The sequence below is a fragment of the Leiobunum rupestre genome, chromosome 5 (genome assembly GCF_980474605.1).
Source record: "Leiobunum rupestre chromosome 5, qqLeiRupe1.1.hap1, whole genome shotgun sequence".
In the NCBI taxonomy this organism is placed as follows: Eukaryota; Metazoa; Arthropoda; class Arachnida; order Opiliones; family Sclerosomatidae; genus Leiobunum; species Leiobunum rupestre.
This window is the reverse complement of record NC_143388.1, coordinates 57851149-57874060: the sequence shown is the minus strand read 5'-3', so window position 1 is coordinate 57874060 and position 22912 is coordinate 57851149. Positions and strand designations below refer to the sequence as shown.

At 34.4% G+C, this 22912-nt stretch overlaps 1 protein-coding gene across 1 annotated transcript in view; it reads right to left on the bottom strand.

The window, feature by feature from the left end:
* LOC149945377 (uncharacterized) overlaps nucleotides 1-22912 on the bottom strand; it is a 122631-nt gene that overhangs the window by 22271 nt on the left and 77448 nt on the right. The window lies entirely within an intron of this gene.

Genomic DNA, 22912 nt, shown 5'->3' with positions numbered 1-22912 from the left:
AAGATTTCTTTAATTTTAAGAGCATTTTAGATTGGTTTGAATTTCACAAAGATTTAAGCTGTAGGCTCGCGTGGCATGAAGGGCAGGCCACCACCCTCCTACGCGTTGTAACCCGGCCACCTGAATTAATGGCTTTAAATGTCGCTTGGTGACTTAGGCCTAAGGTGGTGCCTTGGGTATTAGCCTATAGCTAGCTGATTACATCGGATATGGACAACTAATTCGCCACCAATAAAATTGCATAGTCTATCTCATTGTCCATAATTAACGCGAATTCTTTGATTCGAAAATAACTTTAGAATAATAACAATTGAATCCTGTAATTTGTGCCATTAGATGGCGGAACAGCGTATTTTTAGCCTTATCAATATATGGAGCTTTTTGATCGAACAGAGTGACGCTATTCTTCGTAAATGTAACTAACACAAACCACGTGTTGTCGCGTTCAAGATGGGGACAGTCTTCTACGAATCTTTTTTATGACGAAGCGGTGATTTTCAAAAGGCGGATCTTGGTATAACAATGTTCCCCAGTATATGAAAAATTCTGTGGTAGTTAATCACCATGTCACATGGAAGGCGTTGACACAATGTACCCATTTTTTCGTCATTGAAAATACCATAGTTTTTTTTTATAATTTATATACTTGGTAAAATTAAAAAAAAATGAATGAAGTAGGGAAAACATAAATATCACCATGCGGTTTTAAAATTAAATATTCTAATGGGCGATTCAAATGGAATGACCTTGACAAACTTTGCTAATCCGATACAGACGAAACATCCCGTTGTTACTCTGCCGTTAAGCCTTCATAAGAGAGGTTAAGTTAAAGTAATACCGGGAACGTCAGAATGTTTCCAAAGCACAGAGAAAGCTTAGAAGTTCCCGTTCGTGTATGGCGCTTAACCTCTCTTAACTAACATCTCTGTCTTCGAATGAAAAGAAATTCGACAGGTTAAGAAACGTAAAATACACTTAGAAAATACGTCACGCGTATTAGGTTTTTCAATGAAAATCTTAATCCTAATCACTGGTATCTTCGCACGTACGTTAGGCTTAAGAAATGACCTTGACAAAGCCCCGTGTCCCAGCCGTAATCTGCCGACGTATTTCGCGTTCTTAAACCGCGTATTTACGTCGCGAAGTTATTTGTCACCCTCGGCAGACAGCGTGGGGGCAATTGTTGTCGTGAGCCGTGATAAATGGCGTCTCGGGCAACAGACTTGTACCGAGATGACCCCGAGATGACCTCTGGAAGGGCTCCCTCTCTTAATACGGCCCGAGCGCCGATCAGATTAGAGGCTAAACAAATGGGAGCGAAGCACCGAGCGGGTGTATACACGGCAGGGTGCGAGCGAAGGGAAAGGGAACCGCGAAATGTTGACAAGCGTGGAAATATTTTATTGGTCAAAGGCAGCCTCCTTCTTCGACCCGCTTCGAGATAAAGAATCCACTAAGTTCTCCTACTCCAAGGAAATATGGTATTTAGGTTGAAGGATATCGAATGTCATTCATTAGAGTTCCGAAGAACTTCGAACGTAATTCTTTCCGACTAGAAAATATACCCATTTCGACGTTATAACGATAAACAACGTGTATTTGTCTTTGACTGAAAGGCTGGCAATACATTGAGCTATTAAGGAAGTACTGGTAAAGTTAAGAATTTATTATCACTAATGTTACGAATTCTATTATTATGAAGACAACTCGAAATTGACGTTTTTTGAAACAAGGACTGAATTTGGTCATTTTGTCTGACTTATTTTGGAATAGTAGATTAATCTAATGAATTTGGCAGTGGTTCCAAAACAGCTACTAGATGGCGATTGCTAATTGAAGTAGTCCATTAGATGCATGGCCAATCGAGGGACAGCTTCCTACGCTGTTGCACAAATGGCAATCTTTACTTAATGGTCATCTTGACCTTCAAAATGGTCATCTTGACCTTCAAACTAAAATCACTAAAAATTACAAAACTTTTGCAATACAAATAACTGGGACTATAAATAAGGCGATCTCGACCTCCAAAATGGCGACTTTTTGAATTTGGACAATCCTGGATTACTAAAACATTTATCGTTTGATTTAATTTGATTAAATTAAAAGTTTTGTTGTATAAAGATTAAAAAATGATTATTTGAATAATATCCAATCAAATAATTAGCTCTTATCTACCTTTAAAACATATGAAGGGTTAACTTGTTGTCATGATTTGTAGTAATCAAATATCCTTCATTATCTACTTAATAATTAATAGTAACACTGTTTTTCATTTTGAAAATATGAAATTTAAATATTATAACTAACATGAATTGTTTAAGTTTTCATTTTCCAACGGTCAATTCAAATTAAATCAACTTTAGTTAATTAGGGATATTATTTTATTTTTATCAGACATCTAATCTCACATAGATCGTCATATTTTTTTCTTATAAGCTTGTAATAATTTTTTAATAATTTTCTAACCACTAGAAAAGCCTATGGCGCCACAAGACTTTTAATATTGATGGATGCATTTGGTCTTCGTTTTGAATTGTTAATCAACTTTGTGATATTTTATTATATTATATTCAAAGGGGCTGTTCATAAAATACTTTTTCTACCCTCGTGAAATTACAATAAAGAATATTTATTTCTGGTTTTGGCTTTAAAAAACTAATCATACTATTACCAAGAATGTATTGAAGATACTAAGAATATTTCAGCATAGCATCATGGACAGGTTTTCGATACCCTTCCATTTTATTTCTCCCCGCGTATCAATCAGCTCGAGAGACTGGAGTCTTGCAAGGTCGTTTGTACCAGGTGATCTTAAAATTTCAAAATGGCAATCTAATGCGGTTGATATTGTTACGTAATTTTTGCGTTTTATATTTTAGTAATTTTTAATTTTGGTTTTTTAATTCAATAAAAACTATCAACTTATATTTAGTATTTCATATTTAATCTATAAAAACGTGAAAAAATACCTTTTGGCGTAAAAATGTACTTCGTGTTTATCTTTTTTCTTTTTTCCGCTTTTTTCGAACGGGGGCTAAAAACCCGGCTTTTTCCCGATCCTCTAAAATCTACTATCCATGATAGCATTAATCCCTGGTACCATCCTCACAGCTTTTGTGGAGAAAGTTCGTCTGCATTTAAGGGGCATTCAAAGTCATACCATATAGAAAACATGAATGGGAAAGCAGACGAATTTAAGCTACAAAGCCTGCGAGGATGGGAATCAGAATCCTGTAGTCCAATGTTTTCAGTCACTTCAATACATTCTTGCTATTACAAATAAGAAAGCTAATATTAAATTCTTAAAATAATTTATAATTTGAGTTCTGGATTTGGTTTTAGTATTGTTCAAACTCTTATTTTGCGAATCGTGTATCCTGGCTTAGCAACAATTTCCAAAATTGGTTTCATTAGCCATCTAATTGAAAGCACGCTTAAATAAATTAATTTCGGGTTTACTTATAAGTACTCCCGACGTACTTGTCAAAAAGCGTAAGTACTTCTTTAAATTTAAATACGCCTAGGCCTTGTACAATAAAAGACGAATTTGGAGAAATAAGTACGAGTGTACAAAGAGAGACATTCGCGGTACACCCGGGCACACGAAGAAACAAATAATTGTATTTCGACAACATTCAAACCCATACTTAACGCGTGTTTTAGTATTGTTCAAACGACGTTTTTAATTCTTCGGGCACCCAGGGTTAGCGAAAGGTGTGCAATACACCTTTTTGCTTTTTATTTCGCGCATGCGCTTACGGTCCAATGTTTCTTTGAAGCAGACGACGCCATCTCTCTCCGTATGTTAACTATGGATAACGAATGTTTAGTGAATCTTATAATAAAACGTTGAAAGTGTTATACACAAGTTTAGGAATTGAATTTAAATTAAAAAAAGTGATTATATTACTGAATTAAAGAAAAAAAGCGAAAACGAGACAATATTACATGTAAGTGGTAACAGATACGGTTTGCCGGACTTAGATCATGATGAAAATCTAGGCCTTGACGAAAACGTGTATGTTGTTGGCGTTACAGACGTTGGAAAGCACATAAAACTATTTTGTTAAAATTTGAGGAAGCTCTACAATTTTTTGAAGAATTTGATATGTGCAATGGTTATTGGAGGAATGCTCTTGTAAATGAAAAGCTCCAACTACAATATCAAAGGAATCCAAAAAGAACAAGCCTGAAATTTTGCTAGGTAGTGGTGTTCATAAGTTTTTCCAAGGTAAGTTGATTAAAAAAATACTGCTAGGTTTTAATAACTTAAGTCATTAATGAATAGATTTATGCGGGAAAGATGCTCCACAACCAGATAAAATATTCTACTGGAAAACTCGTACCCTTCCTTCAACTCTACAACAAATTACATCTGTTGAAATTTACAATTATATGAAAAATCGATCATTGACAACAACAGCAATAAACATTTCAAAGGGTTTGAAAAAGCAGTGGCCCATCTTGAAGCAAACGATATTATCGGTGGGTTAGAATCGAGTGTGGTGAGTTGATAGTGATATCGATTAATTTATTCCTGCTTTAATTCGTGAATAATTTTTCTTTCTAAATAAATAAATTTATGGGCAGTTTCTTTACATCAAATCAAGATGTTACCATCTATGAGATCCGTCAGTTACTTTGTGGTTATGGTACTTGACCCAGAGGCGTACTGTGGGTAAATGGTACCCGGTTCTAGACAAAACAAATTATAAATAGCTTTGATACTTTAAAGATAGGAGTGTTTTTGGCACACGGTTAAATGTACCCCTGAACCCGGGCTGGTACGCCTCGGACTTGACAATTTTTATAGAACTATTTGTGGTGGGGCTTGCGATTTGGTTATTGGGTATAATTATGTTCTTATATTTTCTGTAACGTATTAGCAAGCTCTAAAATTTTTCTAATGGTTTATATATTTTTTGTATATTATAACATCAGAGTCATGTAGGTGCGCTACTCTTTTACATGGAAAGGTACACCAGAGTGGAAAATTAACTGATATGGTTTACTCAAACCACTTCATTGGGATTACTAAGGATTTAAGTTTTAAGAGATTGAAAATTCTAAACTCCTGTATTTTATTTTTAAAGGAAATTAAAAAATAATTTCAATGTGTTATAAAATTATATAGCTAACTAAAACCAAGTTCCTTTCTAAGCTCTTTTAGTTTTTTATACATATTTGACTCAGATTAGAATTGTGAGATCTCTAACATTGATTTTGTGAAATGTAAATGTAAAATATATTCTATTTTTCTATGGTATATTGTTGGTGAATATTAAACAGCTCCTGTTGTAAGTTAGAAACCAACAAATCTAGAAATTTAAAAAACATTTTTGAAGAAAATTAGTTAATTACTTCGTAATATTTAAAAATGTTTAATTACATTGGTACTAATTTTAAACATGATTAATTTTTGGAATGATTCTGACTAATATAAGGCTCAGATTGGGCTCAACTGCAAATTGTAGACTCTGAATAAATTTAAGACTCGGAATTGGACTTTCAGTCTCATCATGACAGCGATAAATTAATCCACAATAAAAAGCTTCCTTTTTTTAAAATAATAATAAAAAACTGTCATTTCATCATTGCCTCTTATTTTTTCTACTCCCCAAATCTTCCTTGTTTCCTCTTTCAGTGCTCTAATTATCTCGTAAAGTTCGGTTCTCAAATTCAGGTTCATGTAGTCTGTCTGGGTTCCTTTAGAACAAAACTTTAATCGAAAAGCCTCGAGTTGTAGGTTAACTTCCGTAGGCACATTTCCATTCATTTCTGGATAAAATTTTCATGCAAATTCTCTATTTGTGATATGGTTGTCTTTTTAATACTATCTTGTGGTTGTGAACGGTGGAACGAGTTTTCAACTTCTTTAGAATAGTTTTCCATATTATCTTCTATGGTTATATCTCTACAAGTGACAAGTAATTATTATGAAAATTTAGTGAAAGTCTTTGCTGGTGAACCAATTCATTCATAAAAACTTTATATTTTTCCTAGAAAGAAGGCATAATCGAATTATCTCTAGAAATTTAAGTTACTAAAAAGGCTTAAGATTAGGAACCAATTTCATTTAATATATCGTAACTAATCAATTTCATATTTATTCTTATCTAGCTGCCTTTTTCCCCACTAATTCACGTTTTGATTGGAGTATTATTATACTAGATGGTAAATTTAGCGTTGGAAATTTGGAATCCAGTCAGTATCCTCAGGCTCCGAAAATGTCTGCTACAAACCCTCAAACTCGGCGTTGGGCTCCAATTTTTTCCGTGTTTTTTTTCTTGCCCAAAGGCGAGTTATCTTCTTTGGAAAGCGATTAAATATAATTCCTTGAGCTCCATAAATACTTACCAAAGATGCTGCACCAAACCATATTTAATTTAATAATTTGTGTTACCCCTGAATTTTTCCCATACAAAATAGCTGGCGCGATTTCAAATATGGCGTCTAAAAGAAACAAGGATGTGTTTGGCGCATGCTCACGTCCCTTCCCCTTTTCCGCCCCATTATCTGGCCAAAAAGGAGTATATGTTAAAATTCGATTGCAAACGTACTTGATAACGTTAGCCGGCAACTGAAAACGCGCTTATCCGATTTTAAAGAATGTTTTTCCTTAAACGTAGAGGTACTACCGATGTTGTTGTTAAAGCTAGGAGCAACAAACACAGCACCCCACAAAAGGAGAACGCAACCCGTCAAAAGTCGTGGATTATCTTGTGTACATTTTTCATTGGTTAGACGCTTTAGCGCCTGCTGCCGTCGGAAGGGGAAAATTCGGAAAATGTCTTCCCTCTTACCGTAAAACGCTCAGCGTAAAGGCTCGTCCAATGAAATTTGTACACAACACTGCGTTAACGTGGTTAAAGCCTGGCTGCGTTCTCCTTGTGTTTGTTGCTCTTAGGTTAAAGCTTCTAGAGCATTTTACTTAACCTCTCTAATCACAGCACTAGAGTATAAATATATATAATGTAATATAATATAATATAATATATATAATATAATGCAATATAATATAATTATAAATATATTTTTAATGAACCCCTAATTCTACAATCTCAATTAAAAACCGATGAACGAAAATGATGGGTTTCTAACATTGAGAATCTTAGAAAAATCGGGCTCAGAAGCCGATAAGAGTAGATTGAGGAAACGATACAGAAATATTTTCTTTAAATTCCAACACGCGTGTATTCACTATAAGAAAAACAATAACTGACTAAGTTGTCAAATTTACATAAATTGTCTTTGGGCGCCGAATTTTGCGACAATCCAAAAAGAAATGACATTAGAGACATGCCACAAGGTTCTTTCCATTTTCCTCCTCAGACAGTCATGATGGAGTTCTCCCTTGGACGGAAAATATTTTAAGGGACTCGTAACGAAGTTTACACGACACGGTTAATATTGATCTCTTTTAAGTATTTTTTATTAATCATATCTTCACTAGCTAGTCTGGGAATGTACATATTTCAATTGGATGGCACAGTGCACTTATCTCGTAAAATGTATCATACATTTTTTAGAGTTCTTAATTTCCCGGTAAAATTAAATTAATAGTTGGTGTTGGGAGCTGTTGGCTCGGGTGGCATGCAGGGTTTGCCACGCATTGTAACCCGGCCACATAAATTAATGGCTTTAAAAGTCGCTTGATAACTTAGGCCTAAGATGGTGCCTTGGGTATTAGCCTAGCTGATTATTATTATTATTTTTATTATTATTATTATTATTATTATTATTATTTATTATACGGAAAATTTTCCGCCAATCGGAAAAATAAAAAAATTAAACAAATTACTTTTTAAGGGATTTTATTATAGACTAGTCTAGAGATTTAGTTTTACATTTGTATTCGACAAAACGAGGCGAAAATGTCGTGAAATTTAAATTTGCGAACAAAATTAGGCTAATCATGGAATATAATTTTTTTCTCATTTTTCCGGAAAAATACGGAAAATCTTCCGGAAAAAAGGCCTCTGTAATTTTCCGGAAACTTTTCCGACTTACAACTCTACATTTTATCTTTGACTAGCCTGTCGAGTCCTTCTAAAGATTTGTCCGTCCGCGTTTAGGCTTAAGTCTTTATTTATGTACGGAATCGGAGCCCTAGAAACAATTTTTATAGCTATTTCCAGAGACCAGGAAAGGTCAATTTATCCGCGCAGATTACCGAATATATGACAGCAAAAAAACCCGCTGTTTTATTGGTGACACGAGGATATCTAGCCGTTATCAAAAGCTGAAAACGAACAGTCATACATACACCATAAGACACTTAATCCAGCTAGAAAGGGGGTTTCCCCTTTGAAAAACGTTGCCGAGATTTATCTGAAGCAGCATTTTCCGCCTACACAGCCGAAGGAATGTCCCGCGTTTACGCCCTCCGAAAATGAAACACCACTTTCTTCGTTTACTGATTATAAATTATCTTTCCCTTCGCGCCGTCTCTGCGCTTCCGCGGCCCTTCTGCCGTAACCGGTATTTCGACGAAATTAAAAAGCATATTTTTCATTCGGACTTCGGGCCAAATGTCGCCTCTGATTCCTTCTAAGATGTTTCGAGGTGAAATTTAATTAGCCGAACGGATGGTGGGTGTTATATCTAGGCAGTTACTCGAATAAAAATGTTATATTTCGTCGACTGCCTAGCGCGGATCCTAGCTAACATAATTACGAAGAAGAATTAACAAGGAGACGACCCGAGGTGTTACACACCGATTTTGTTCAAACTCGGGGGATTGGTAGACCTTCGTGTAACTTGAAAAATCCTAAAGGGAATTTATTCAATGGGCAACGGTTTTGCCATGGCAACGAAAACGGTTTTTGACAACATAAAATTGAAATTATTCCTATTTAAGCCATATCGGTTCATTTCACCCATTTGGTTCAAATTGATCAAAATGTGATCAATTTTGATTTTTTTCATCGATTTTTAAAAAAAATATATAATTTTGGTATTTTAAAATTTTTCAATTTTTTAAAATCTTTCACAGCGAATAAGTAGATTAGTCCATTAAGAAAAAGGATAATAAAGCTAAACCTTAAACAAATTTGAAGAAATTTAAAAACTTTTTGTTTGCTCGAAGATCTATCTGTACGAGCTATTATTAGTAAGTTTTTAAATTTCTTCAAATTTGTTTAAAGTTTAGTTTTATTATCCCTTTTCTTATTGGACTAATCTACTTATTCGCTAATTTTATCATTATTTACAATGCAGTCCATAGGTGGTTCCTTTTAACTTAAAACAAAATAACACGCTTGGTAATTTAGAATAACCACAAAAAATATATTTATATTTTTTCTATGAAGAAATATGGAAACTTATAGTTACAGTAATGTTGTACAATTATAATTTTACACGAAAATAACACTTTTCAACTTAATTTCTCTTAACTCCTACATTTATTTTATTATTTTAATTTAAAGCGATTGATTAGACAGTTTAACAGAGGGACCAATGACAATTGCCTTTCGCCCCCTAGCCCCAAGAAATTATTTTGGCTCTCTAATCATCCAAACACCTGTAGGAAATTATTTTGGTAAAAATACACAAATCCCAGAATTTTGTTTTTCGTAGATTTTATATGGAAAACCATTCATTGAAATTCCCAAAATGCAAATGTTCGATTCCTATGTCTACGCCAATTCCTAGACTTAAGCTCAGTTCACACTATACAATTAATTGGGCCACTTAATTGTATTCAACTAATTGTGAGCAAGAATATTGTATAGTGTGAACAGAACAAGTGGGCACAATTGTTACGATTTTTGTGTTCATACTATTCAATTTTCGTGCTTACAATTAGTTGGATACAATTATGTGGCCCAATTATGTGTATAGTGCGAACTGGGCTTTAGACGTTTGACTTCGTGATCTATACTATTAAACTTGAAATGGCAGATAATCATTTTGTGAAAATATTTGGCCGAGTAATATTTATTTTGGTAAAGAGGAACGGGCGACAACGACAGCCAAGTTATTTTTTGCACAGTCTATTCTTGGTCGCGTATCCTACGTTACTAAGAAGGATACTAAACTGTAACCAATATTTTCTTTAGACGTAAATAAATAATTATGAGACCCAAACAAAACTTACAATAACTTCCAGATGTTTGCTGCAATTTTAAAATTAAAGTTTGTATTTGTTCCACAAACACTGTGGAAAATAGCTTTGAATTGTTTGATTTTTCGTGGAACTCTTAGAAAATAGAATTACGCGAGTCATTGTTAGCCAAACAAATGCTAATTGCACCTGGCAAATTTCTTTGTTTCTGACGTCGTTTTTGACGGACTAATGGCATGGCATTCCGTCAACGACAGTAGCTTCCTTTAAAAATAAATGTTTTTCCTATACTTTAACTTGAATTCGCAATTCTTGGAAAATAAAACAACACGTTCCATATCCTTAGCTCAACTATTATACAGGATAAGAAATAAAAACTATACGTGTATAAAATTAGATCCAACATATCACGTTTTACAAGGGCCGCGTTCAGTAGCAACAAACGGTTTAACCGTTGAATGCGCATTCGATACTGTACGACTTCTTTCCCTTCCGGGATTGACGTCACGTTTGCAATCGAAATAAGCGGCTGGAAGAGCCGCTTATTTTGTGGATAAACGCAATCGTGACGTTGCAAGCATGGCGACTTCTAATCTGCCTAGTAATTTTAAACAAATTGATTTGTCCGATAATGAAAGAAATATTTATAGCATAGCAGTGCCATCGGACGATTATGATAGAATACTAATTGGTAAGTGTTGTTTTATTAATTTATCAGCTATTAAGTTAACAAATTTATTTAAAATACTTAAATTAGCATAAGCCTCGGTCAAAATAACTTATTTGAGCTTTTAAGATGCGGAAAAAAATAGCAGACGACTCAACGTAAAATTCAGTCAATTTGTCTGGAGCCGTTCAGTAGCATACTACGTCACGTTAGCAATCGAAACTCAACGGTTGATAAACTGTTTACTCTCCGATTACGGTTACTGAACGCGGCCAAGGCATTCCTTAAGATGTTGAAAGGCTTAAGAAATTAGTTCTAAAAGTCGATTTTCTTCTACGTATATTTTTAGACATAAATAATAGCTTTAGTCCCATTCGACCGAAGGCGGTTTTTGAGGTGTCCCATTCGACCGAACGCTTTTATGTGTCCCATTCGACCGAACGCTGCTATATAAATTGGCTTTTGCTATGTTTTCAATTTGAAATCTCAAAATGAAGTAGCACTCTCCCTACTAGATGCAGTAGCTATGAATTTAGCTATGCCATTTTAATATCTTTGTACTATGCATTTATTTGAAAATAAAATGGAATGAGCACGAATTATATTTTTATCATCACCTAGTCAAGAAAGGTAACTGAACCAAAACTGAAATAGTAAACTTAACCAACTCTAACCTAACCTAAACATGGATCTTCGATAGTACATACCTTATAAATAAAATACCAAATCACCCCGCCAATTGGGCTACATTTTAAAATTCTTTCGGTCGAATGGGATTTCGGTCGAATGGGATTTCGGTCGAATGGGAATAAACGAAATAATAAGAATCAAATATTTTGCTTAGCGAAATTTACGAATTTAATTATACACGATTTAAATATCTTTATTTATTGTAACGAATAACTGACAGAGATGGGACAAACATAAACCACCCGTTATCCCCAAGCGACCTTGACGCAATTTTTGTTAATAGAAAGAAAACATTCCGCCGCTATTTACCCACCTTTGACAACGCAAACAAAAGCCGGGCAATCGAAGAGATCTCCGACACATATGTATTAAACGTTATCCACTTTTTCAAATTTAAATTTGATTTAACTAAAAACATTCGCGGATACGACATGTCGAAAAAATCTATTATCCTAATCTCGTTGTTAGTGGTGGTCAACGTCGAGTTATCCAAATGTGGAAATGATCTTTTTAGCACGATTACCTCGATGGCCTTTAAGGGCGCCGCTATCGTCTTGAACATCAAACCGCGCGAAATCGAGGAGATCTTGAAATTGTTGAGTGAGCCCGAGGAACAAGCCCTCTTGTGGAAAGTGGTCCAGTTGATGATGACGGGCGAAAAAGACCGCGTGCAATACGTCAATCTCTTGATGGATTCCAACGTTGGTTTGATTTTGGTGGAAAAGTTGGCTCCTCTTATGGATGATATCGAAATCCTCGACAAACAACTACGCTCCGTTTTCCAATTTCAATTAAAACAAGTGCAACAAGATGTCACGGCCATTTAAGTACATACAATCCCCCCCCCCCCCCCCGATGTTATAGCTATATTTTATATATTAAATTTAAATTTGAACAAATTTTCAATCTTCTTGTACACGTTCATTTAAATTAATTTTTAGACAAACCGAATTTTTCGAGTAACCTGGTTTTTGGAAATAAGGTAACGAAACGCGAAAACGTTCATTTAAATTAATTTTTAGACAAACTGAATTTTTAGAGTTACCTGGTTTTGGAAATAAGATGAGTCATGTTTTCTGGAGTTAGATGTCACCTGTATCAATTGGTACGAATAGTGCGTAAGCTGGTTATGAGGTACCGCGAAATGGCCTGAAATCTCACTTGAAATAGATGTGTAAAGAAATTGTTGGATAGTTTTTTTCTTTAATTTCCACGTGGAAGGTATTTTGAAAATGGGGGAAGAAAAATCCAGACTAGTCACGTGATATTTGTGATGGTAGCGATATCTTACGGCTGATTTTTACAACTATCAACCTTTTTTCATTGTCTATGAACGTCGGCTGTTTGCTTTTTTTGTTTAAGATATACATAAAAGATCTCTCATCGTTTTACTATTATTATTAAATATAATTAGTTTAAATTAATTTTGTTAAATTAATGTACCAGGTGGTTCGAAGTGTTGCGTTAAAGGCTGTAGAAGCTTTCCTTTTGGTAAACTTAAATCTTCATTTAAAATCACTTTCAAAGCAGACCTACATTGGAAGATGATTTTAAGGCCTAGGTTTTTTTCTGCCTGTCCCCCTCCACAAAGTCACGTGACTACCATATTTTCAGCCCCCCGGGACTTTATAGTTTCGCCTATTAAATCATTTCAGAATTCGTTCTTATTCGCTTAAAAAAGTAAATCACCGGTATGGAGTGACAATGGGCTCTATCCTACGTTATCTCGCAGTATACCATGGCTAATGATAGGGTTGAATATTCGTGGGTTAAATAGATTCATGGTAATACCATAAGAAAAGTACAACACTTCCTATTGTTTTAATGCTAACTTAATGACCGAACCTTCTTTTCGTGTTATCGTCCTTGGTAGTACTGTATTTCGACTTGACATATTTAGACGCTAGGGGGCTCTGTGCAGAGAACTATACCTTGATTGGGAAAATGAGTTCGGTGATAATTTTTTCCTAATTGTCATACTTATTGTTATTATATAACTTATGCTAATACCCAGAATTAGGGTTTATTCGATAAAATTTCATTTTGACCCTTTTCTACAAAAATTATCGGCTTTTCCTCAAAAAGGGAAACATTCTAATAGATAAATAATTATAAATAATACGCTATTGATTTTATTTACCGAATTAGTTTAAGAGCTTGAAGGATAGCTGAAACTTCCACCAATAATATTATAAATTAAGCTAATAAGTATCGACATTTTTGCCTAAATTGTACTAAACGTTTTACTTTTTTGAGGTAGCGATAGTACTGCTACGTAACCCAACGTTACCCATACGTTTTCGGAAAAAACTTAGCTTAAATCATGGCCGCCATTTTGAGGAAAAGTGCTAATACGCTACACAATGGAAAATGTAATCTCTAAGGAATAAGATCCAAAATGATCGCTAATGTAATGCCAAATGCTCAGTTTCAGAGGCTCAGAGCACATCTAATTCATAATTTAATATTCCGCGTGCCTCGACTATTGTGGGTGGCCAGCTTGTTTCGTTTTAGGTCAATATACCCTTTAAGTTCATATAGGTTGATTTTAGGAAAAGATTTCCCAAAATTAATATCTTCCCCACCAGTTAATATAATATACAAGTTTCCTTTTCATTATATTTCAGGTCATTTTTAAAAGTCGTTCAATATAGGTTGATTTTAGGAGAAAATTTCCAAATTAATATCTTCTCCATCAGATAAGAGAAACAGGTTTGTGTTCCAAATTTTTTTGGCAACATTTTCTCAATATTTTATATTGGCATAATTTAACGCAGGCAGACGTATTTCGTAACCTTGTTGCTCAGCTCGTTCTTGAGATTGGGCAGTCAACCTATGGACGAATTCATTGGCTCTCTTTAGTGAGAGAGCTGGGAAAGCATTGTAGAAGTGTAAACAAGAAGACCACGTTATTTTATAGCGAGTTTTTAAAATTGACTGATTACTCGAAATTCATTGGCGTTCGACTGTTTATTTTCGTTAAGGGGGAAGAATACAGTAAAAGCCTCTTTTTCGTTCAAGCTGAACGTTTCTGTTTTAACAATTACATAATTGAATTATATTTTTCTTATTAGGCTGAACCTTCCTCTAGTGCCTAAAATAATTTTGATAATTCTAATATTAATAGTAAACGAGATACAGGGTTGCCACAAAATTTTCAGATTCAAATTCCCTGTTTTCCCTGACCATTTTAAGAGATTTTCCCTGACTTATTAAGACAAAATTTTTTCTTTTATATTTTACTTTTATCAGAAGTTATTAATTTTATATGGACTTATATTTCAGTAAAAAGGTTATTGCAATGTTGAAAAAATTAGCCAAATTTTCAAGGAAATAAATGATAATCGTGGAATTTGTCATAGATCTAGAGTTAAATTACCTGAAAAAAGTGCCCAGATAAAATTGAATTCCCTGACATTTCCCTGAATTTTTACCAATTTTTAAAATTCCCTGACTTTTTAGGCCCTTTTTTAAATTCCCTGACTTTTCCCTGTTTTCCCTGACATGTGGCAACCCTGAGATATAAGGTCCTAACTAAAGGGTAGTTTGAGCGCTTGCCCAACTTGTTTAGCTCCGGGGGTCCGAATTAAAACGTAATAACTTAATTACTTTTAAATTTAAAATTGGCTGTTCTACACTTAAATATTAATTTTATAAGTTAAAATACAAAATTAAAAGAGTTCAGCTTGAAATAGCGCGAAAGTAGACATTAGCCACTGTAGTCTTCCCCCTTAAATAAGGCGGAAAATCCTTCGAGATGTAAATTTTCTATTCTGGTGTCGGACCAAATTTCTAATACGAAAGAATGCGGTTTGCCTCATGTTGAAGAAGACTCGCTAAGGTCACCACTTGAGGGCGCTTCTCTCTAAACGTGTTTGTTAGACTTATTTAAAATAAATTTTGGCGCTTTTAGTCACGTAACTAATCAACTCTTCCGACAGATAAATTGTTTTCCACGGTGTACCCCTAATTGCGATATTTAAAGGTCGCAATTAATAACAGCTTTCAAAAATTCCCTCAATTTGGGATGCTATAGCTTTAAATATTTTCGTTTTTATTTTAAGAACCTTTAAGAAATTATCAACAAGCCTAAAATCCAATTTCAATTAAAACAAGTGCAACAAGATGTCACGGCCATTTAAGTACATACAATCCCCCCCCCCCCCCCGATGTTATAGCTATATTTTATATATTAAATTTAAATTTGAACAAATTTTCAATCTTCTTGTACACGTTCATTTAAATTAATTTTTAGACAAACCGAATTTTTCGAGTAACCTGGTTTTTGGAAATAAGGTAACGAAACGCGAAAACGTTCATTTAAATTAATTTTTAGACAAACTGAATTTTTAGAGTTACCTGGTTTTGGAAATAAGATGAGTCATGTTTTCTGGAGTTAGATGTCACCTGTATCAATTGGTACGAATAGTGCGTAAGCTGGTTATGAGGTACCGCGAAATGGCCTGAAATCTCACTTGAAATAGATGTGTAAAGAAATTGTTGGATAGTTTTTTTCTTTAATTTCCACGTGGAAGGTATTTTGAAAATGGGGGAAGAAAAATCCAGACTAGTCACGTGATATTTGTGATGGTAGCGATATCTTACGGCTGATTTTTACAACTATCAACCTTTTTTCATTGTCTATGAACGTCGGCTGTTTGCTTTTTTTGTTTAAGATATACATAAAAGATCTCTCATCGTTTTACTATTATTATTAAATATAATTAGTTTAAATTAATTTTGTTAAATTAATGTACCAGGTGGTTCGAAGTGTTGCGTTAAAGGCTGTAGAAGCTTTCCTTTTGGTAAACTTAAATCTTCATTTAAAATCACTTTCAAAGCAGACCTACATTGGAAGATGATTTTAAGGCCTAGGTTTTTTTCTGCCTGTCCCCCTTTAAATTAACTTAGTGGAGTACAAATACCCTGGTGGTAGGCCAACCGCTGAACATGTTGGCCTAGTTTAAAGGGGGACAGGCAGAAGAAAACCTATGCCTTTAAGCCTTGTTCGAAAAACATTTTTAAATTTAATTTGGATATTATCATACCATTTTTTATTCTAGTTTATAAGTTCATATTCAGGTATTACGTTTTTCGTATTTCAAAACCGTTTAAATAATTAAAACTTAATAATTAAACCACTTCACCAGAACATTTTGTAAAAGTGTACGAGTAGGATAATATAGGTTCTGCGCAGACTCCCGTAATAGCCAATCAGATTCGCCTTTCCTACCCACAATTCCCTTGGAAGTTCGTTAAAAATATTTTAAATGAAAAGCGGTTTTCTTTACTCGTCTATTAAAATTCTTAATGCAACCGAAAACGTAGTTAAGAACTGATCAGTATTAACAAAAAATATAATTTTCAGCCAAGTCGCTCATAATTTAAAAAAAGGATGCAAGTCTAAAATCGGCCAAAATCACTTAAATGGAAAAATGATTAACATCTTGGGCTCAGATTAAAAAAATATATATTGGGATACCGAGGCCGGTAAATGCAGCGTCGAACTAGATTGAAATTTATACACCCTAACTGGTAAAGAGTTATGTACGACCAGGGGCGTAGGAACCGGGAGGGGCAGGGGGGCAATGCCCCTCCCTAGAATTTTGCTGGGATGGGCAACTAATGTTATTGCCCCCTCCAACCTTTGGTCTGTTGAAATCTTCAAAAGGCTCAAATTATCATTTTAAAAGCATATACAGTTTAAAGAACCTCAAATGTGTTTAAATTTCAGTCTTTTCCCGCCCCCCTAGTAACAAGTACACATGCATTCGGAGAAGCTACACTCCATTAAAAATTAAAAACCATTCTCCAGACCCCTTTTCGTTTATCTTTGCCCCCTCCAACTTCTAGAACGTTCCTACGCCCCTGTGTACGACACTGCACGTAAAACCAATACACACAAATCCCTTGGATTGCGTGTAAAAACCATTAAAAATAACCATATTCAAGTAGTATTCTGAATAGCAATTTTAAATATTTAAGCCCTCTTTAGGTGAATATGAGATAATCCCCTACTGAAATGAAAATCAAGAATAGGAAGTGAAGTTGATGCTCTTCACCTTAAACGATTCCCAGATAAACAAGAGCTTCGGAAAAGGGTCTAGTTGACATTTTCAACAATCAAGATTCAAAAGTGAAGTGGCGTTAAAATTTTCCCCGCTAACATACTTTCAAAGATAGATTTTTTTCTCTCAATACTTGAAAGAAATTTGAGGGAGCTATCGGAAATGTTGACATCTAAATTTGTACACGGTCTCGATCCGTCTTTGACAGACTGTTGGGAGGAGACTCGCAGTGTTTGAAAAATGAATGGGGAGTCAAAGGATTGAGCGGGACGGCGACGAGAGTATCTGGACCGTCTTCTTTTTTGGCGCCACATGAATCGAAACTAATTTCTTGGATGCCAGCCACCGCCGACGCCGACAGATGATTTCAGATTCTCTGATTTTTAACACCCGAACCCTCCTCCCTCTATAAGAAGCGATACGCCCTCACTATTTCTAGAGCGAAACTTATGGATTCGTGTATAAGTTTGCCGTTGTTGTAGTCGTCGTTGAGGAATACCCCACTTCAGTAATACCATTTATTTAAGCCATGAATATTCAACTGGAATACACTAGGTCACCTCCGGCGACAGGTGGGGCGGAGAAAATTTGGAGTGACAAAACTTGTTGAGGTTAACGGTAATAGTTAGTGTAGGGAGCTGTTGGCTCGCGTGGCTTGCCACCACCCTCCTACGCGTTGTAACCCGGCCACCTGAAATAAAGCCTTTAAAAGTCGCTTGATGACTTAGGCCTAAGGTGGTGCCTTGGGTATTAGCCTAGCTGATTATTATTATTATTATTAAGTAGAACTCGGCTGTTATTTATAATGGGACGTTAAGGTTATATTTTTGCAGCTTCATGTATCTAATATTATTATTAGAATAGTTATTATTATAATAAAATTATAACAGAATTTATTATTTAATAATAATATGGCAAACACTGACTTAGGTTTTCTTCCAAAGTATCACCGTGTCTTAGCTTTTCAGAGATAAATTGTTAAAAAGCTCACAGGCACTCGATAGAATCGCTTTTGAAAGATCGGAGTTACATTCCTTCATTTTGTATTTTTATTCTAGAAATATTTATAACTGCAAACCTTATTTTTAACAAAATAACGCGAGCCGTCCGTGAGAAGTCATTTCTAGGCTATTCTGCTCTCGTGAACTATCTTGCACTAAAATAGGCGAAACTATAAAGTAAATTTGGTCTTAATCAACTTGTTAAAATGGGAAAACAAAATCACGTGACTACCTTTTCACAGCCAACTTCGATTCGGTAACTCGTGTTCATAGTTGGTCGTTCGAAGTTAAAGAAAAAATGTATTCCTTCCAGGTACTGCAGACTGCTAATTAACTTACACTTTTCTATTACAAAATGTTTTAAATAATAATATTAAATAGATAATTTAGACGAATCGATCAAAATTTAAACCGTCATTAGCAAAATAAAACGAATAATAGTTCGTATTTCTTAGGATAGATGGCGCTGCAGTTCTCCACAAAGTCACGTGACTACCATATTTTCAGCCCCCCGGGACTTTATAGTTTCGCCTATTAAATCATTTCAGAATTCGTTCTTATTCGCTTAAAAAAGTAAATCACCGGTATGGAGTGACAATGGGCTCTATCCTACGTTATCTCGCAGTATACCATGGCTAATGATAGGGTTGAATATTCGTGGGTTAAATAGATTCATGGTAATACCATAAGAAAAGTACAACACTTCCTATTGTTTTAATGCTAACTTAATGACCGAACCTTCTTTTCGTGTTATCGTCCTTGGTAGTACTGTATTTCGACTTGACATATTTAGACGCTAGGGGGCTCTGTGCAGAGAACTATACCTTGATTGGGAAAATGAGTTCGGTGATAATTTTTTCCTAATTGTCATACTTATTGTTATTATATAACTTATGCTAATACCCAGAATTAGGGTTTATTCGATAAAATTTCATTTTGACCCTTTTCTACAAAAATTATCGGCTTTTCCTCAAAAAGGGAAACATTCTAATAGATAAATAATTATAAATAATACGCTATTGATTTTATTTACCGAATTAGTTTAAGAGCTTGAAGGATAGCTGAAACTTCCACCAATAATATTATAAATTAAGCTAATAAGTATCGACATTTTTGCCTAAATTGTACTAAACGTTTTACTTTTTTGAGGTAGCGATAGTACTGCTACGTAACCCAACGTTACCCATACGTTTTCGGAAAAAACTTAGCTTAAATCATGGCCGCCATTTTGAGGAAAAGTGCTAATACGCTACACAATGGAAAATGTAATCTCTAAGGAATAAGATCCAAAATGATCGCTAATGTAATGCCAAATGCTCAGTTTCAGAGGCTCAGAGCACATCTAATTCATAATTTAATATTCCGCGTGCCTCGACTATTGTGGGTGGCCAGCTTGTTTCGTTTTAGGTCAATATACCCTTTAAGTTCATATAGGTTGATTTTAGGAAAAGATTTCCCAAAATTAATATCTTCCCCACCAGTTAATATAATATACAAGTTTCCTTTTCATTATATTTCAGGTCATTTTTAAAAGTCGTTCAATATAGGTTGATTTTAGGAGAAAATTTCCAAATTAATATCTTCTCCATCAGATAAGAGAAACAGGTTTGTGTTCCAAATTTTTTTGGCAACATTTTCTCAATATTTTATATTGGCATAATTTAACGCAGGCAGACGTATTTCGTAACCTTGTTGCTCAGCTCGTTCTTGAGATTGGGCAGTCAACCTATGGACGAATTCATTGGCTCTCTTTAGTGAGAGAGCTGGGAAAGCATTGTAGAAGTGTAAACAAGAAGACCACGTTATTTTATAGCGAGTTTTTAAAATTGACTGATTACTCGAAATTCATTGGCGTTCGACTGTTTATTTTCGTTAAGGGGGAAGAATACAGTAAAAGCCTCTTTTTCGTTCAAGCTGAACGTTTCTGTTTTAACAATTACATAATTGAATTATATTTTTCTTATTAGGCTGAACCTTCCTCTAGTGCCTAAAATAATTTTGATAATTCTAATATTAATAGTAAACGAGATACAGGGTTGCCACAAAATTTTCAGATTCAAATTCCCTGTTTTCCCTGACCATTTTAAGAGATTTTCCCTGACTTATTAAGACAAAATTTTTTCTTTTATATTTTACTTTTATCAGAAGTTATTAATTTTATATGGACTTATATTTCAGTAAAAAGGTTATTGCAATGTTGAAAAAATTAGCCAAATTTTCAAGGAAATAAATGATAATCGTGGAATTTGTCATAGATCTAGAGTTAAATTACCTGAAAAAAGTGCCCAGATAAAATTGAATTCCCTGACATTTCCCTGAATTTTTACCAATTTTTAAAATTCCCTGACTTTTTAGGCCCTTTTTTAAATTCCCTGACTTTTCCCTGTTTTCCCTGACATGTGGCAACCCTGAGATATAAGGTCCTAACTAAAGGGTAGTTTGAGCGCTTGCCCAACTTGTTTAGCTCCGGGGGTCCGAATTAAAACGTAATAACTTAATTACTTTTAAATTTAAAATTGGCTGTTCTACACTTAAATATTAATTTTATAAGTTAAAATACAAAATTAAAAGAGTTCAGCTTGAAATAGCGCGAAAGTAGACATTAGCCACTGTAGTCTTCCCCCTTAAATAAGGCGGAAAATCCTTCGAGATGTAAATTTTCTATTCTGGTGTCGGACCAAATTTCTAATACGAAAGAATGCGGTTTGCCTCATGTTGAAGAAGACTCGCTAAGGTCACCACTTGAGGGCGCTTCTCTCTAAACGTGTTTGTTAGACTTATTTAAAATAAATTTTGGCGCTTTTAGTCACGTAACTAATCAACTCTTCCGACAGATAAATTGTTTTCCACGGTGTACCCCTAATTGCGATATTTAAAGGTCGCAATTAATAACAGCTTTCAAAAATTCCCTCAATTTGGGATGCTATAGCTTTAAATATTTTCGTTTTTATTTTAAGAACCTTTAAGAAATTATCAACAAGCCTAAAATCCAATTTCAATTAAAACAAGTGCAACAAGATGTCACGGCCATTTAAGTACATACAATCCCCCCCCCCCCCCCGATGTTATAGCTATATTTTATATATTAAATTTAAATTTGAACAAATTTTCAATCTTCTTGTACACGTTCATTTAAATTAATTTTTAGACAAACCGAATTTTTCGAGTAACCTGGTTTTTGGAAATAAGGTAACGAAACGCGAAAACGTTCATTTAAATTAATTTTTAGACAAACTGAATTTTTAGAGTTACCTGGTTTTGGAAATAAGATGAGTCATGTTTTCTGGAGTTAGATGTCACCTGTATCAATTGGTACGAATAGTGCGTAAGCTGGTTATGAGGTACCGCGAAATGGCCTGAAATCTCACTTGAAATAGATGTGTAAAGAAATTGTTGGATAGTTTTTTTCTTTAATTTCCACGTGGAAGGTATTTTGAAAATGGGGGAAGAAAAATCCAGACTAGTCACGTGATATTTGTGATGGTAGCGATATCTTACGGCTGATTTTTACAACTATCAACCTTTTTTCATTGTCTATGAACGTCGGCTGTTTGCTTTTTTTGTTTAAGATATACATAAAAGATCTCTCATCGTTTTACTATTATTATTAAATATAATTAGTTTAAATTAATTTTGTTAAATTAATGTACCAGGTGGTTCGAAGTGTTGCGTTAAAGGCTGTAGAAGCTTTCCTTTTGGTAAACTTAAATCTTCATTTAAAATCACTTTCAAAGCAGACCTACATTGGAAGATGATTTTAAGGCCTAGGTTTTTTTCTGCCTGTCCCCCTTTAAATTAACTTAGTGGAGTACAAATACCCTGGTGGTAGGCCAACCGCTGAACATGTTGGCCTAGTTTAAAGGGGGACAGGCAGAAGAAAACCTATGCCTTTAAGCCTTGTTCGAAAAACATTTTTAAATTTAATTTGGATATTATCATACCATTTTTTATTCTAGTTTATAAGTTCATATTCAGGTATTACGTTTTTCGTATTTCAAAACCGTTTAAATAATTAAAACTTAATAATTAAACCACTTCACCAGAACATTTTGTAAAAGTGTACGAGTAGGATAATATAGGTTCTGCGCAGACTCCCGTAATAGCCAATCAGATTCGCCTTTCCTACCCACAATTCCCTTGGAAGTTCGTTAAAAATATTTTAAATGAAAAGCGGTTTTCTTTACTCGTCTATTAAAATTCTTAATGCAACCGAAAACGTAGTTAAGAACTGATCAGTATTAACAAAAAATATAATTTTCAGCCAAGTCGCTCATAATTTAAAAAAAGGATGCAAGTCTAAAATCGGCCAAAATCACTTAAATGGAAAAATGATTAACATCTTGGGCTCAGATTAAAAAAATATATATTGGGATACCGAGGCCGGTAAATGCAGCGTCGAACTAGATTGAAATTTATACAC